Below are 18,308 nucleotides of genomic sequence, written 5' to 3' on the forward strand. Positions count from 1 at the left end.
AGCCTCTTATTATTTTATTAAAAATAAAGAAATAATATCAATTTTTATTTCCTAAAAGTGAGAGTACTCATATTTTCTTATTTTTAATAGCAATTTACGAATAATTTTATTATTTTAATTTTTTTCGTGCTTATCAGTTTTAAATAATACACTGTTTTTATAGAATCCATTATTTATTTATTTGGAACGAAATAAAGATTGCTCTTTTTATAATTTATCAATGGCGCAACAAATAGTAAACACGTGAAACAATTAAAATAATAGGATCCGCTGGTGTCGCATTCAACAAAAATATTTAGAGTTTAGTCGTGTTCAATTATCGTTAATGCGCGTTAAATTCGAGTGCCGGGGTTCTGTATGGGAATTAATGGAATCCTCGACAAACCGTGATAATTGCGCCCCGTTAATTCGCTAATTGCGGTTTCTCCAGTTTCGTGCTGTCGTTATCATCGGCGTGGCGGCGGTGGCGGCTTTGTAACGCGGCTTCGGCGACGAATAATATCGGATGAAGTAGTAGCGGGCAACTTTGTTCAGACAGTTCGTATTTGCTTGTTGCTAGGAATTTATCGCCCTCAAAGTGGCTTGATTTACTCTTGCCAATATTACCATGAAATTCGCATGATATCAGTGTTCGCGCGTTTCCGGCATTTTCCACGCAACATTAAGTAATCGAGATTTCAAACATTGGCATATCACACAAATATTTAAGTAAATTCCTGTAGAATTTGCTCTTCAATCTTTACTGTGCAGTATGTTAGAGAAATACTTTATAATAAATATATTGAGTAAAATAAATCGAATATTTTTATTCGGAATAAAATTTGATTCACTTTAACTTTATGATCTTGTAATAAATTTTTACATATTTAAGAAACACGGACTGTTCTTCGAGCAATCTATATAAGCTTGCGCTTCGCCAAAGTAGTGACGTAAGGCGTCAGGCCAGACGGCGCCGGTCTCTTATTCAGAACGCATAAGTTATTCGTTTAGCCTGCAACGTCGCGACGGTCCCGTTGTACGTGGTTGGCGTGTCACGAGAAGTACACACGGCCGCGCACACGTGCATGGCCTGCTAAAACGAACTTATACCTGCCTGGAAAAACTGTCGCGCATTCAGTGGCGTACCGAAAATAGATGGCGAGAAAGACAGACTACTACAGTCGAAATATCATTACAAGTTTTTAAACCAAATGAAAAATTCGCCAAACTAAGACAAAACTCTACTTGCGAACGTAATATGTTCTTTCGAGTTCTATTTTAAGTTTTCAAATCATTTACAAAAATATCGGAAAAGTCACTATAAGTTTTTAGGTAAAAATTTGATAACATAAAAAGAGAGAATCTATTTGTAAATGTATTATATGTATTTGAATGTATTTTGTCTCTATTTAAATTTTTTATATTTCCATTCTTTTTTCACATTCTTGGCACTGCAGAAATAAAAATTCTATTTTTTTAAATAAAAAATGTGTTTAGAATACAAATCTTAATATAAAGTTTTGAAAGAAAGGAATTTACTGGACAAACACAGTACGAAAAGAATCAAGTTATTAAGTTTTTTTTAAATTACATGAAAGAATTCAAAGAGAGCTCCCACATGACAAATATTTTAGATACGTCTCTGCCTGCACCTGCCCGCCGAAATACTCGTATATGCGCCACGTTTCGTATTTCCGTGAAATGATCGCCGTAAAAGTGAGCGCCGTGGGAAGCATTAGCATTCTTTTCGTAAATTCGAGCACCGACAGCTCGTACATATGTTGAAAAATGTATTATCGTGTTATGTGAACGCCGTGACTTCTTTTGTATCAGTTTTCTAACAAATCGTTATTTAAATTCTGATACGATTTTATGCGCTAGAATTTTATTTTCAGAATTTTCATTAATTAATAAAACGCTCATTTATGGGTTGTTTGGATTTATAAACTTCCAATTATGATAATCTTTACTAAAAAATCATAAATTTACAAGCTTAATGCATTCTCAGATATATTTAATACGAAAATCTCAATTGTTATTTTTTAATTTAATATTATACTGTATATCAAAGTTTTTGAAATGAAATATTTTAATAATCAATATTATTTATGTTGCAGGGATTGGCGAGAATTTCAATGGAGCAGGATCCGTGAACAGCGCCATTCCAAAATCATACGTTTGGTGAGTGGATTTTTTATTTTTGTTTTAGGATGTTCATTAATAGACGCAAGTTTGATGTGAATAAACTTTCTTGTTGAAAACTGAAATAATTTATTTTGTACTTAAATCATATCCATTATTTTCATCAAAATTATTTTTTTTAATTATTTAGAAACACTGTTCAATTCGTGTTTCTATGAAGACAAGTTTATTTTAGTTTACTACGTAAAATATTATCATATATATCAAATGCGCCTATTACTGAACATTCCATATTTCTGCGCGGGAAAACTCGGTGAAACATTCATAAGCTGGTGAAGAAAAGTAGCGGTGGATAGCTCTCTACGAAAGACGAGACCACTTATATCCATAAGTGATGGCCATAAATGACCAGAGTAGTAATAGTCAGCGTAATGTCCGACAGACATGCTAGGGGCAAGGGTGGTAATGGCGCTGTTACGACCGGACTTTGGATTATTTCTTAGCAGAAGTACGCACGTAAACGGTACGCAGTTATTTTGCCGCTATCCCCGTAGCTTCGATTATGCCAGCGGAATTCCGTTTAAGTACATCGTCGTGAAAAAGTAGTAGATAGAAGCCATTTCCGCGAGCCATTATTGCATATCGTAAGAAATACGCATGCATCTTGCGTTAAAAGGAAAATGCAGCGTTATGCTTGAAAGTGCGCAATAAAATATGCTTTTAATACGTAATTTTATATTTTAAAAGGACAAACAAGAAGTATAATTAACAAAGAAATATAATTTTAAAAATTATTATAATTGAATAGAATTAGTTTATCAGAATAAACTAGGCAGAAATAAATGTAGAAAAAGATTAACTACATGTTATCAGTACAATAGAGAGATATTAGATATTATTTTGGGGCTAAGGCTTTAATATTACCACAATCAATCCTGCATAATAGGACGTTATTAATGAATTAATAATGTCTATAAAATTGTCTCGTGAAAGATTAGCAACGCTATTCAACATATGATACATTATAATAATGATCGCAAAGTACAAAAATAACAGGTGCGCGTGATAAGTGCTCGTCAAGCATATTAATAAAATTACAGGTCAGCTTTGGTGAACGTGCTCGATTAATTTGCGGCAGATCGAGCGGGATTAATTAGAGTGATTAATTTTGCAAGAATGACTCAGAGACCCGCTGCATTTTTCGAATACCACGTGATTTCATTCTCACGCAAACACGAGCATCATATAATCGCATCAATATTAATAAATGACAGTTATTTCCCTCGCGACCCGAAACCTCGGGTAATTATTTGCGATTTATTGCGCGAATTGTAAATCGTGACCGCGATCTGTTAATCGCGTTTGGCATTTGTAAAAATAGAACGTGTCGCGAGGGAACGGATAATATATCTGTTTAGGTCGATATGCTAATATTCATTTCACGGATTTAAAATGCAGAATATATACGGAATGTTCTGTAAAATGGCGTGATTTTCTAGACGAAGGATAGATCATAAGATTTTCTCTCGAAAAACAACAAATAAAAAGTAAGAAAACTTTTAAAACAATAAGAGGAATTAATATGAATTAGTATGAATTGAAAACACACGAGTTTAAATATTACATTAGTATAGTAATATATATTTTTAATATTATATTTTGTTTTCTATATATAACATTTTTCTTACGAAGTTAAAAATTTATCAACTATTTGTTACATTGACCAAGTTGCTTTATTATCGCATTTCACTGGGCACTCTTCTTAGTAACTAATTCTGCTTTGTCATTCGAAAATTCTCCACTTTCCAATTAGGTTTAAGTATTATCGCGTAAACTAAATCAAAGTTTTTTCAATTATACGACGTTGAAGTTAAGCTTATTTTCTTCATAGCTTGTTTAAATAAACTTTTAACACGGGGAAGCTATCTCGGGTTACTCAGCGGATATTATAGAAACTAAACGTTTACATTTAATTTTCAAAGATAACCTTAGCTGCTTCGGATAAAAGTGAATATACACGTGACTCGATTAAACTTTCGCGAGTTTTAATCCTCGGCTTATGAAGAAGCTGTGCACACTCTATATATATTTATGTGTGTGTATGTGTGTGTGGATGTACACTCCAAAAGTGTAACATGGCATTACTTAAATACGAATCACCAGATAAACACAATATATTTAATATGTTGCATTACTATTGAGATATGTATATTTGATTGCATTAATTTGAAGATTAAGAAATATTACTTACATTTATATTGATTTTAATTCTTATTATTTGTTATTTTTAACAAATAATTTTAATATAACAATGAACATAAATTATTGATTTTTACAACAATATTGGATACTGATCCTATATATTACTATTGTAATTTTATTTGTATTACGAAGTGAAATGTATTTTCATGTTGAAAAACAATCGAAAAATGGGATGCAACACAGAGATAAATAATACCATATTACACAATAAATTTCTGATATGGATATTGAACTGCAAATGTAAAACCCAAGTTAAGTAAATCTCAAGTAAATCTTTTCGCAACAAACAAAGGGCCTCGATTCGCGTGATAAACCGCGAGCCACTACTTTGATAACATTATTTATCGCTCAGATTACATAATGCCCGCCCTCGTAAATTACACACCAAGATTTCGAACGTGCGCGTCTCGACTGCTCTTGGCCTGTCTTTCGCTTTTCTCACGTTGTTCTCCCTCTTACTTTAACTCGTTTTTCACTGCACCCTCCTTTTTTTTCTTGTTCTTTTTCTCTCGCCATTCAGCAAATTGCTGGCGCGCCTCTCGGGATTTATCGTTTTTCCACTGGATGCTGCTTTATTTATTCCACATTCTCCGCGTATCAGAGGGGGTTGCGCACTTGCAGGTGCGCTGAAATATCGTTGGATACATACGATGAAAAAGGGAGAAAGAGAGATGCACTCAAAAGCGACGAAACGAAAGAAAAATGCGGTGATACGAGGAGTCGAGGAAAATGACAGAGTCAAAGAATGGCGATGAAAGAGACGAGATAAGAGGGTGGCATGCCGAGGGAGGGGGAGGGGGTGAGCTGTCACAACTCTTCAGGATGCAGATTTTGCCGAAAGAATCCCGGTATTTGTAAGCGACAGCCACTAAAACGCTTCGCGTTCTCTTCGACCGTTTTGTGCCGTATTGCGTTTTTGCGAGGGTGATGCATCGCATCGAAATTTACGCCCAAAATCCGACATTCGCTCCGCTCACATCACTGACGAAAATCTCATAGCGAATATTGAATATGCACATTTTTTGTTCTCTTTTTATAAAAGCTTCACACTTTTATTGTCTTTCCCCATATACTTATATAAATCGGTAGCTATACTATGCGGTTCAAAATTTTATATTTAGAACATGAAACAATTTTATATCTGAAATATTTTTATACAATTTCGGAGTTTTCGGAAAATCTGCGAAAAAATTAAATAATATAAAAGTTATATTCAAAAATGTAATATTGTGTGTGTTGTGCATTAGTATATAAACTTTTCAAAATTATTTACTATTTTAATGAACAAAGTTTTTCTTTTCAAGTTACATAAAAATGAATATGTATTTCAAGTAATAATATGATGAAAGATGGATAATTCTATATACAATTCTATATACAGCATGGTAAATGCTACTACAATACCGTAAAATTTTAGAATTTTCTTTCCATTTCGATATGAATGGTACGTTTTTAATATTTATTATAAGAGAATATAGAAATATTACATATTATAATGTAGACATAAATTTATATATTATAATAAAATGCATTGCATTAAATAGATTTTGTTGCACAAGAAATGTTTCAATATATGTAAACTTAACTTTGCAATTAAAAGATTAATAAAGAACGGACAGGTATCTCATTTGATATTTATTAAAATAAATGTATACGCGTATTTTCATAACACCGTAATGAATAAAAATGGAAGTTTTTGCACACCGTGTGCTCGTTATATCATAACTAGAATACGTTGATTAATATTTCTTGCAGTGCAGAGCGATAATTAGTATTGTTTCGGCCTCCACATTCTGAAAGTTACATACAAAGCACGTCAAAGCGAAATTACACATTAATTTCGGCGTTGTAATTGGCGGTTACATCGGCATTCACAGCGTGGTTACATTGCCTTTGACGTTTTTCGCTCATCCTTCCCGCGATCCATTATAATGTAGAACAAAAAAATTATAACAATATAATCAGAATAACATTTTTTACTAACATGCAGTGACTCAAAATTAGTTTAAAAATCTATAAAGAAAAAGAGATAACGTTAAATAAGCGAAAATAAAAAATAAAAAGAAAAGTAAAAACATGGAAAAAGTAATTAAAAATGAAAAGCTTGGAGAGGGAACACAATATATTATAAAAATGCACATTCTAAAATTATACAATAGTACATTATAATAAAGCATAGAAAAATTCATAAATTGTGTAAAAAAATTTAATTTAAACAATTATTGTTTAGAATATTTTCTTAACTTATGAGCGATATGTAAATATGTTATCTTAAAAAAAAATCTGAATTTTTTGTCCTCATTTAGTCATTTAAAATTCGTTAAAAAATACTTTTACTGTCTACAAAAATTTTCGAAAAATTTAGAATTATACGATAAAATACAATCACTCTTTTATTCAAAAGCATGTGCCGCGTGTTTTTCGCTAATTTTCCGAATACAATTACGTCCATTAAACTGCAGTCAATCGTTTGGCATAAGCTTGCATCGTCGATTTGCGGATGAGACTTAGCATTGATTAATGTCGCTCCGGAGCGGCGCTCCTTTAATCCGCTTTGCTAAATTATCGCCATTAACAAATTGCTTGGCCCAAGCAACTCTCCGGCACCGTATCTGACGCGAGCGGGAGCATGCGAAGCTCAGATCCTTGTAAGTAGAGGAGAGGAGCAGAATGTTGCAGGGATGCGTTCGCGGCAGGACAGGTATTTACGGACGGAGGACGTGCGAACTGATTCTGGACTCGGCTTTGCCGACGACTTGGCAGAATCTGAGACAAGATCAAACAGTAGGTAGGATTACGAGACTTCCTCATTTGCCAAAGTCACTGCGATATTTGTTACACAGTATATTGCGGCGCGAAAATTTGATTAGGCCAAAACTGAATATTTCACGTTAGTTGCTTTTTCTTATCAGGGGGTCTAAAGTTCTTAATATTCTTAGTTAATTTTAGATATATTTATCATAATAAATTACTAAATTATTTAATGTTAAAAAGTGATAAATTACGAGCGGCTAACTTTTTGTCCATTTTTTTACTAAGAAAATATAAATTTCAATTTTTTGTTAAAGAATTTTATAACCTGTATACATTTTTCTATTCTTACGAGCTTATATTCATTGTAACATCCGAAGAAAATTAACTTGAATCGAACCACAAATGAAAAGAAGGCGAACAAAACACAACAGTATATTATTCTTTCTACAATTCATTGCGATTACGTTACTAACATCGCATCAGTAAAAAACTCGCAAACGAATCTTCGCTTTCTCATTTTATATCGTATTTCGTGTGCCATTTAATCGAGCGTATCGCATTCGGCTTCATTTAGCGAAACGATAATACAGACTGATGAGTATTAATTTTCCGATAACGCCTTTCGAAATTCCCACTTTATTCGTACAATCCTCGCAGCTACACGGCAGAAATATTAGTTTCAACTAATGCGATCGGTTCTCCGGTGGCACGGCTTAAAATCGCACGACCGATTTAATCGCTGGAATATCAGTTTCGTTATTATCGCCTGTGAAATTTTCACCTGTGAAATGAGATACTCTTAAAAGCAGCATTGCGAACATACAGGTGAAAGCGTTAATAGCTCCGTACTGCGCTAATTCACGGGAGGGCAATGTTAAGCAGGCTACTCGTAAAGCGACATAGAGACAATCAGCGTCGTGTGACACAGACATAAAGCCCGGCGAGCCTACACTTGCGTGCATTAAGTACAGCCGACACGGAGTACAATGTTAGGAATGTACGGTACGCACAAATCCACACTGATATACGCACACACACACATGCATGATGTTTCATTAGGCGATACAGATCGAATTTCCAAACGGAGAAATTTACATTTCGGAAATTCCTCCGACGAAATATTGTAGATATTTTAATAAGCAATGTGTATATATGGGGAGGGGAGTTTCGATAAGTTTAAATTTTCAATAACGAAAGTTTTAATAATTTAATGATTCTACTGTACAAAGCTTCTGATATTAATTACCGAAAATTGAAAACATAGATTCTTGTCTTAGATTAAAATGAAAGAGCTGTCCTTAATATATTATTAACGAATCATATTTTATAAATTTATATCGGATGAGAGAAATGAGAGATGAGCTTTCATGCTATTTTCTTATATTCTTTTCCTTTTTGTCATAATTTTCTATTGTATTCTTCTTTTCGTTTGCGGTTTTCTATGGCTCATTGTTCTTCCTAATAGCGCTTTCATCCCCCCATCTCTTCTCTGCTCTCTTCGAACGAACACAATCGCTTAATCGAGCACACAGATAGATTCTTCACATCGAGCATATATCAAAGATTATTCGTGCCGGGTATACATGCCGGGTATGGGCGCGCGTGCGGACGACAGATTCGATTTCCGTCTTATCGGCGCGAAGGAAACGTAGATTCCATAAATTCTTCTCGCCGTTTTTGTTAAGAAGACAGCCACTGACGAATCGCACTGCACTCTTCGAAATTGAGATTAAGATAATTTTCGTAACGCGATAAACGTTGATGATAAATGCACATCGATGGGCGTCTGCTGGCTTACGTCTAGAGCGACATTCCACATGCAAAACGCGTACAGTCGGAAAATATCATATGCGCTATGTTTTGTGAAGCACTCGCCGAAGTGGACGAACGTTTAAGTGTCCTTCGATCACAGGGCTTGAGCACTTCCCTTGTGAAAGCAAGTGATACTCAACGGAGGTACAAGTGGCGGCTACGAAAGAATCGAGCGATAGCGATAGCGGATGAACGAGCGAAAGAGGACCGGAAGTTGCGCGTGCGAGACGAAACTTCACGGGAAACGAAGTTATTGCAAGAGACTTATCTGATATGAACAAATGGAAAAAGCTGAAGGGGCCCCACGGGAAACTTCGCGCGCGCAATCGTGCCGCGCGAAAAGCAATGGAATTTCGCGAAGAAACTGTTTGTACATGACTCGCCTAGCAATAGAAGCGCTCTCGTCCGCTGGGAATAAAGAAAAAGACAAGGCGCAAGAAATTTGCGAAAGAATTCTTCGTAAAAGCGAAGAATAGAAGGTGGGACTTAATATAGCGCACATTGATAATGATAATCTTGAAAATGGAAATGCAAGTGATTTTTCTTCACTAGAATTTATCGAATATTATTCTTTTTCTTTATATTTTATGTTTAGATATTAAAATGTTTCGTGCATCTAAACATCTAGCTGTTTGCACATCTGGATATATTTTGATAAATAGAAAATCGATTAAATTCACATCTAATTATCTCCAAGAAACATTAGCTCTAAATTTGTCACGAAATCAAATTCATGGCGCAAATATGTTTGCGAATATCTTAAAATCCCGATCAACATCAACATCCCCATCAACATTTTCATTTCTCTTCTAATGTGACAGAAATCGTCACGTAACAATTCACTTTGAAAAACAACTTTTAAAAAGAACCCGTTTACGTATTTCTCGACGGCGGATTTGACTGCAAGCTCCATAAAGTGAAATTTCAGGCATTCTAAGTGCCTTCTTGATTTACACAATCACTTGCCGCCACCACCGTTGCCAACAATCTCTCCTCCCGACCTTGTCTTGATCCATAATCCATTCCTTCGAGTGTCGACCACCTCGTAAACTCCTCTTCCCGAGATCGTTGTTCGTTTACCCATGTACTTTAGACATGCTCGTTCCCTTCACTCGCTCGCACTCGGCCGGCACTTCTTCGTACCGTTAAAGCCTTTTGGTCGCACATGTACGATGCAAAGTTGCACGAACACGTCCGCCGGTTTATCTGCAATTATGCGTTTGCAGACGCCGCGCGGTCTTCCATTACCCTATCGGACTCGAACGACGGAACTTACGAACGAATATACACTTGGACGGGATTTAACCTTTAAAATATTTACTTTTTATCACATATAAAAACATTCATTTTCTCAGGAAAAAGTGTAAAACGAAGCTACATGGGTACGGAATTGTATTCTCATGCAATAACGGATTTTACTTTTCTATATTTCACTGTATTTTTTATTAAAAACTTTTTTATTGTAAAAACTTCCTAAAATATATATTACGAAACATCTGCGAAACGATACGCGAATCGTTATATCTGTAGAATCTACTTCGCTAAAAAAGGAAACAAATTATCCGATCTGAAAAATATTTTGGTTGCCTTGCGGCAATACGCTAAGCTTATTCAGATAATTTATACAATGAAATGAAATTATCGTACTTTGTTCTATTATGTTACGGACGTTTTATTCCTTCAGCCCGTAAAGCATATTATAAGCAGCTCCGCGTGTAGGAAGGAGCAATGTGAAAATTTCTACGAACGTAATTTATTCCTCGGACCCTCCTTCTCCCTCTTAAGGATAATACTGTCTCTAGGGATTCCTATATTTATCATGAGATTTTCTTATCGGAATTATCAAATGAGAGATGGAAGATTATTATAATGATTAATGCAACATTAAAGAATATATTATCAGATATCGTGTGAAAAAAAATGCTGTGAGAAAAGATACTTAAACGTTACAATTTAAAGTACGTAGTAATCACGGTGTGAGTCTCATTACCTTTGATGAACATTTAAAAATCCATCCTGGCAAATATGAAAGGGGGTCTCCGCCTGAAGCGTTTGCTGGGAGAATTGCTGTCTCAGCATTTTCTACATAAGCCACCGCGTTTATCGGCGTGGTAAACGTGTCACGACGCCAGTTTGCGTGTATTCACGCTTGATTCCCTTTATTGTGCACTCGCGTATTAGTATCCTCTTATGCCGGAGGGAGAGAGACTTAATATTCGCTTGTTTGAGATTTGTGTGCAAACACATTGCCCGCGCGAGCGCGCGCGCAACAAGCACGTATTCGCCTATTATTTACTCACCCTTATAATCCTGTAGTCTCGGTTAGTCGCGTCAGGCAAAGGCAAGGCGCAGGATGCGTGCCACCCCGGCGTTACCCCGCCGACAAACACGACGTCGTGCATCATTCTCTAATTAAACGCTCCATGAATGTGATTTGGAGGACCCTGTAGAGGATTCTGGATAGAAGTAAATTCACGAAAACTCAATATGTAGAGAACGGCGTATGCGATAAATGCGATTTTACCGAAATGTGATGTTGCCTACAGGTGTGTGTGTGTGTAAATCTGATTGTTTCTTATAGACACAGATTATAAATCACAAATCTAAAGCAGACTTTTCGTGGAGAACAAATTTAATAAGTTTTTTGAACTTGTAAAATATTAGAAACATTTTAAGAATGAATATTTTTTTCTCTAAACCGTAAAAAAATTATTTCTCAAATGTTTTTAACAGAATCATATAATATTGCATTATTAGGTTACATTAATTGTAGAATATAAATTGTGTGGTTTAAATTTTGTGGAATTGAATCAATATATTATAAACCATTTAAAATATATATTACATTTGTAATTATGTGCTGTTAATTAATTATATGCAAACATTAATTATTAATTATATATGTATTATTTAATTATATCATTGCATAGTTAAAATGATTTAGATAATCAACACATTTATTTTATTATTTCTTTATATTTTGTGATAAATCTCTCATAAATTATTTTAACTTTACTCAGAATATTTTTTGTTTCTATGAAAAATCTCATCCTAGTAGCCTTAACTGAGCTCCTAACAATTCAACAATTCTGTACAATCTTACATTGTTGAGCACAATAACAATACGCCATTATAAAACATCACTACAAATTTCTAAATCTCGGCATATTCGTAGCCTTTCGCTAGTCTTATTCGCCGACCCACAAATCGTCATTTCAAACTAGTGCAACCACACTCCCGTTCTGTGTCCGCTAAGAGGCGAAGTTAAGTCCTCGAACGGCCCTTTTAAATCCTACGACTTGTGACGACTTAGCGACCTGTGAAAGCAAGACGAAAAGCGAAAAGGAACAACGACGGCTGCACGAAAGAAGCGAAACACAAACTGCCAACGCCGAAGTTATTAAACGAGCGTAGCCAACAAGTATTCAATTTCGCGCAAGCTCACGAACTCATGGCTGTCACTTTTTTATACCGTCGTTAAAAAACGGTAATTATATAGTCACGCGAACATCGAGGTGGAAAATTTTCGAAATGCAAAATTTCTTTGCTTCTAGTAAACATTTAACAGTCGTAAAATTAATATCGCTTTCCCGACGGCTGTATAATTTTAATTTGCAATTTTTTATGTGCTGAGAACGAATCATTAATACACAACATACATTGCAGAATTTTTAACGTAATACCAAAACTTCTTTTTGAGTTTTGAAACAGTAAGATAAACTTATTTTTAATCATCAGTACCGAATCTTAACTTCTCGACATTAAAATATGAATTTACATATATACTTGAATAAAGTATATTTATAAAATACAGTTACATTAATATCAAGTTTTACAGGAAATGTCAAGTTAATTTTATAGATTCATATGATTTATTCTGAATTAAATTTGAACTTGGTACGACGAATAAAGAACTTTATAAATATCGGTCTATTGTATGCATTTATAATAGTTTATCGACTTTAAAGTTCAATTAGTCGACGCGGTAGCGCGATCTAATATTACGCACAGGCCATTCATTCATAAATTAGCTTCATTAAACGTTATTGCGCTTGTAAATTAATATATGTACTAATAGAAATTCTATAACAAGAGAAACAACTTTGAACGATTCTGAAAATATATAATAATTATTTTTATAACTTAGTAAATATATATATAGTATAAATTACACATGTAAAATCTATAAAAAATTTTACGTTAAAAAATTGCGATAAAATTGTAATAAAGAACAAGATAATATTTTGATATTTTAACATAAATTCAGAAAAAGCGGTATGTGTGCGTGTGTGTGATCAGACAGTTTAAATTTAAAATTATTAAATTAAAAGAGAGTTTTAGAAAAAAAGGAGATGAAGTAGTAATCGCCCGCATATAGTCAGACGAGTTCTCTGATTGAATTGCCATGAAAAAAAACCCCGAAAATGCTTTTTTGGCAATGTGCCGAGGAAGAAATATGTCGAAAATGTGCCATGGTAAAAAATACGAGAGAACGACACAAAAGGAATGAAAAAAAAAGATGGTGTCTGAGCTGTCTAACGAGCACGCGTCTCGGATGAGAATAAGAAGTCGGCTGGAGATTAAAATCGAGAAAAAGTCGACGATAATGGCACGGGGGTATCCCGAGGAGGACACGAGGAACTGACGCATCTTAAAATTTTAATTTCGAGGGATTATATAGTACAATCTATTCTTCCGTGTTTTTCGCGCCGTAAGATAAGATTCGTAATCCTTTCGCGCGCGAGAGAGAATCCAACCTATTTTTTCTCCCGCAGATGGAAATATATAACACGGATAGAGAAGCGTGAAGTTTTTTTTTTTTTTATTTTTTTTCTAGAACTATTATCTTTATTACAGAACCGTAGTACTCTATCAACAATGCGAGCGATACGATTGTAGTGAGTGTAGTGTTTTTTTTTAGTATAGATACACCAACGAAGTTGAATACTCTTTTGTTTCACGTTTGGTGATATTCAAGATGACGATTTGGTATTGAAAAAAGGTTGTTTTATATTTTTCTATTCACAGAAAAATTGGATTTTTCGAAATAACTTCTGAAAGCTTTTGTATACGATACTATACAAAATTCTCTTAAATTCTGCCTTTTTGACTTTCGCTTTTTTAATGTGTATCAAAAAAATGAACAAAAGATGATCATTAATTAGATGCACACTTTTTGTTTCAAAAGATAAAAGGTCACGAGAGCTTAAAAAGGAGGAGAAAACAAATGGTACTCTTACAGAAAGGTGTCGAGTTCTTCTGTTTTTGTCTGCGCCTTGCTAATGGTCACCAGACGGTAATTAACTGCTGTAATAGGATTAAAAAGCTACATAATGGCAGTGGCCGACTTCCGGTATCGTCTGTGAGATCTCCGACGACAATGCAAAGCGTTTTAAAGACGGAAAAGTCTCGTGCGCGAAAGCACAGCCGCTTACTACATTCGAGATATCAAGGTTGAATACGGATTACGGGGATATACTGGATTGAAGGGGATTTTCATTCAAAATATATTCATGGAAGATATTCAAAATATTTATCATCATTACAGTTCGGCATTCATATCGGTATCGATAGAGACAGTAACAAGATCTGACAGACATAAATTTTCGAATATACGGTTGATTAAAGTATTTATTGTATTATATTTTTTAGAAACACTCTATATAGAGAAATTGAAGGAATAGTACTTACATCACAGAAATAGTACTTATTTTAATTATAATCTTATAATCTTTTAATTCTGTCTTTATATATTTTTACATTTTTTAACTCTTAATTTCTTTATTCCTACATAATTTTTTATTTATTTCATCAATATTTATAGATTTATAATTCTGTACATAATGAAAGAGTGTTACTCACGCACACGTATTATTATTATACAATTTTACAATTTTATTAATATATTAAATATAAATGATTTAAACTATTAATTTGTGATTACAAAACGAACAAAACGATTGTGTATGGGTAATTGGAAGAGAAATGTTTTTGTGTCGTAGCTGCTGCTGCTGCTACTGCTGGAAGAGAACAGTACGATTAATCCGTCGAATTTACCTGCGGATGTAGCGAAATCCATTTTGCGAAACATAATTTATTTTGCGGGATATGCCGCGCGTGTCTCGCCTCTGGCATAATTGCATCCTGAAACATCGCAACGCCACACGAGTGAAAGTAATGCAATAGCGCGCGTTAGTTCTGGATACGCGCAATTTTGCCGCTGCTTTTCATTACCGGAAAAGTTAACACTCGCTTCGTGAAATTATCAGTAATTCGCGAAATAAAATGCCATAAATATGAAGTAAAACTGCTTTTTCATCTCGGTATATTAACGCAACGTAATTTTGTATATTGTATAAAACTTTTAAAACTTTTTTTTATAATATTGTGGTGCACTCAGTACGCTACGCGATTATTCACGGTATAAAAACCAAAGTTAATTTATTTAATATGGAAATTGTTCAGGAATTTATGAACAGTACAGTATGCATTATGCAAATAAAGATATGCAATGCGCGCGATTTGTAAAGATAAACGATGCGGATTGCACAATAGCCATCTTGACGCATTATCTTTGCGCGCCTCTGCATAAAGAAGAACGGCTTACGGCAACAAAAAGTAGCGCAAAGCCGTTTAAGCCGTCGGTAATGCGCGTAGGCGTTCGTTTTGATCCTCCATTCGCATTCGAAGTCTATTATAGTGTCATTCGCGATCCCACATATATTGTCTTCAGGAAGTTCTTCTTGAATGAAAGGAGCGTCGTTTTTGTCGTTTTCTTTCACGGTGCACAGCGATGCACTCCGGAATTTTGTGATAAGCGTCTTAGTTCTCTTTTGTGGTACATTCTTAAAGAACGTTAAAAAGCAGAGAAAATGTGCAAAACGGTATCAATGGAATTAACATTAAGCCTCTTATTTCTCAAATGGTTTGAAGATTCAAACATAATAAATTTCAATAGTTTCATCACTTCAATATTAACAATTATATTAATCAATGCATCAGAAGTGACAGTATTACATGATGATAAATATTAACTGCAACCTGAGGAAAATAATTAAAAAATAAAATTGTCTTAAGTGAAATATTTTTAGCATTATTTTATTAATTTGAGAAATTTTGGGATAATTCTTCTATAATACAACTCCATACATATATATTAATAATTTGTTTTAGACGCGCAATATAGATTTGTGGCAGTGTGCATTGTTAATTTATTGATTGATAGCATCATATTTCAAATTATCATATTTATGCAAAATATTTAATACATTGCAAATAATTTTGAATAATTTTGGTTAGCGAGGTAAAATATAATGTTGCATTTGTTGAGCTCACAGGTGAATTTCGCGAATCTGTGAGGTGTGTGCTTTACGTAAATGACAAAAGGAGGACTTGACCGAGATTCAATATTCTGTAGCATCCAGGAACAATAACCACAATTTGTTGAGAAAAAGCCGCAGCTTACAGAGTCCCATCGGAGCTCGTGCTCCATTTTTTATCTCTCTTTGTATTTCGTTAACGTACTCCACCTTTCTTTTCGCCTTTTATGTTGCGAGCTTCCCAACAGGGCTCGCTCGCGAAAGCTTAATCTCGAGAGTTTATGAGAAATGGTAGCTTACGATTTCTCTTACCTGGAAAAAATTATCTTTTCTCACAGCAATTCGTCTCTATTGAAATTAGATAAATCCTTTTATATTATAATTACATTGTGTGATAATTCATCACAAATAATTTTATCTTTAATATAAAACACACGAGAAAGAGAAAGTTACGGTCAATCGATATGCAATATATTCAAAAGCACAATCTTTTCACTATTCTTACCTGCGTTTCAAGTTTTGCCATTGCTGTTGGCAAACTAACGCTTCACTTAAAATTCAAACGGAATTTAAAAAGAATGTTTTTACTCTTATTGCGCTCTTCGAAGAAAAAGATCAAATTGAGAGACTTGCAGAAAATGTCCGAAGAAAGAGGAACGCCGACTGCGAGTTTTCATGCACGAATGATCGAGGGCTTTTACCGAAAGTCGGCCGAATGTCCCTCTTTCCAGCTGGCTGCCGCAAGCTTTCCTCGCAAGAAAGCTGCGCGAATTCGGCACGAGCGTGCTTGCGCGCGACGCTGATTTGCTGTTTGAAGCGTTTCTGCCCGGCGACGTGTAACGACGAACGAAACTTCGAAAACTCAGCGACTTAAGTGAGCTTGATAAATCAATAATCGACAGCCAATAATTTGCAAAGCAATTGGAAATGTAATAACTTCTATAAGTTAAGCTTAAGAAATGCAAATAGACGACAAACTTTATTTCTCATTTAATGCTAATCGGATTCTGCTATCACAGAATTTTACTTACATAAAAATGAATAAAGTTGAATATTAAAAAATTGAATTTGGCAAACACATTGATTAGAAACATAAATATGGAAAATGTCTCGTGTTAAATGAGGGAAAAATTCTGTAACTGATTGTTCTATCTAATTGTTAATTTTCAGTTAACTTTAATAATCATAAAAATTTTACTCCCCTATGATTTAGTATAAAATATTAATAATATTTAAGTATTAATAGTTAATTCAAAGACAAAATATAACATAAAACAACATAAAAACTAAAATAGCTTCCAATTTCTGAGATGTATGATATCCGAAAGGATATAGAACTAAACTAAACTTGGAAGGAACATTTTGAAGTTTACAACATTGTATCTTACGAGTAATTTACGCGTGAGTTTGGAAACTGAGAATTCGTAAGGTAATTGTCTTGACGGAGGCATTAAGCGAAATTTTGACTGTCGTTGGTAATCTTTGCTGAACGCACGCAAGATAATCGCAACTGTACTTACGCCATCGAGCGCCATCGCGAAACAATGTCACTTAAATTACAACTCATTTGATTGATGCAAGTTCATCTCTGGTAAATGAATTTGTGTTACACTACTAGAATTGTCAGCATTTCAGCATCGCAAAAGTTTAACCTTTAAATGCAAAAACTCTTACATTATTAAAATGAAATACAACAATAACTTTCTAATAAAATTAGAAAGAGAATAGTGAATTACATAAACGAGAAATTTTGTTTGGAAAAGAATTTAGAAAAAAGTAGCAATAATTGTATTAGCATTTCTTTATTTTCAATAACATTAAATTCAAATCGGATTTATCAATTTATTTTTAAAAAATTCAAACTTATAACGATGAGCTTAGCGGCAATTTTATTGAGAAAAAATCGACTTGGTGATTTGTCGAAAAATCCCTCAAAAGACCATTCCGCAAGATACGAGAGGACATCCGATACACAACCGGTATACGATAATATTCGTAGTAGACAAAGAGCGTAACCGTAGACTCTAACGGCTCTGCAGC

At 34.2% G+C, this 18,308-nt stretch overlaps 1 protein-coding gene across 1 annotated transcript in view; it reads left to right on the top strand.

Moving 5' to 3' along the window:
• Positions 1-18,308, top strand: part of LOC137001114 (speckle-type POZ protein homolog) — a 74,663-nt gene that overhangs the window by 34,608 nt on the left and 21,747 nt on the right. Inside the window, exon 3 of the mRNA XM_067359286.1 lies at positions 2,097-2,160. The gene's annotated coding sequence lies outside the window, so the exon portion shown is untranslated. The remainder of the gene's footprint in view (positions 1-2,096; positions 2,161-18,308) is intronic.

The sequence above is a fragment of the Linepithema humile genome, chromosome 7 (assembly GCF_040581485.1).
Source record: "Linepithema humile isolate Giens D197 chromosome 7, Lhum_UNIL_v1.0, whole genome shotgun sequence".
Lineage (NCBI taxonomy): Eukaryota > Metazoa > Arthropoda > Insecta > Hymenoptera > Formicidae > Linepithema > Linepithema humile.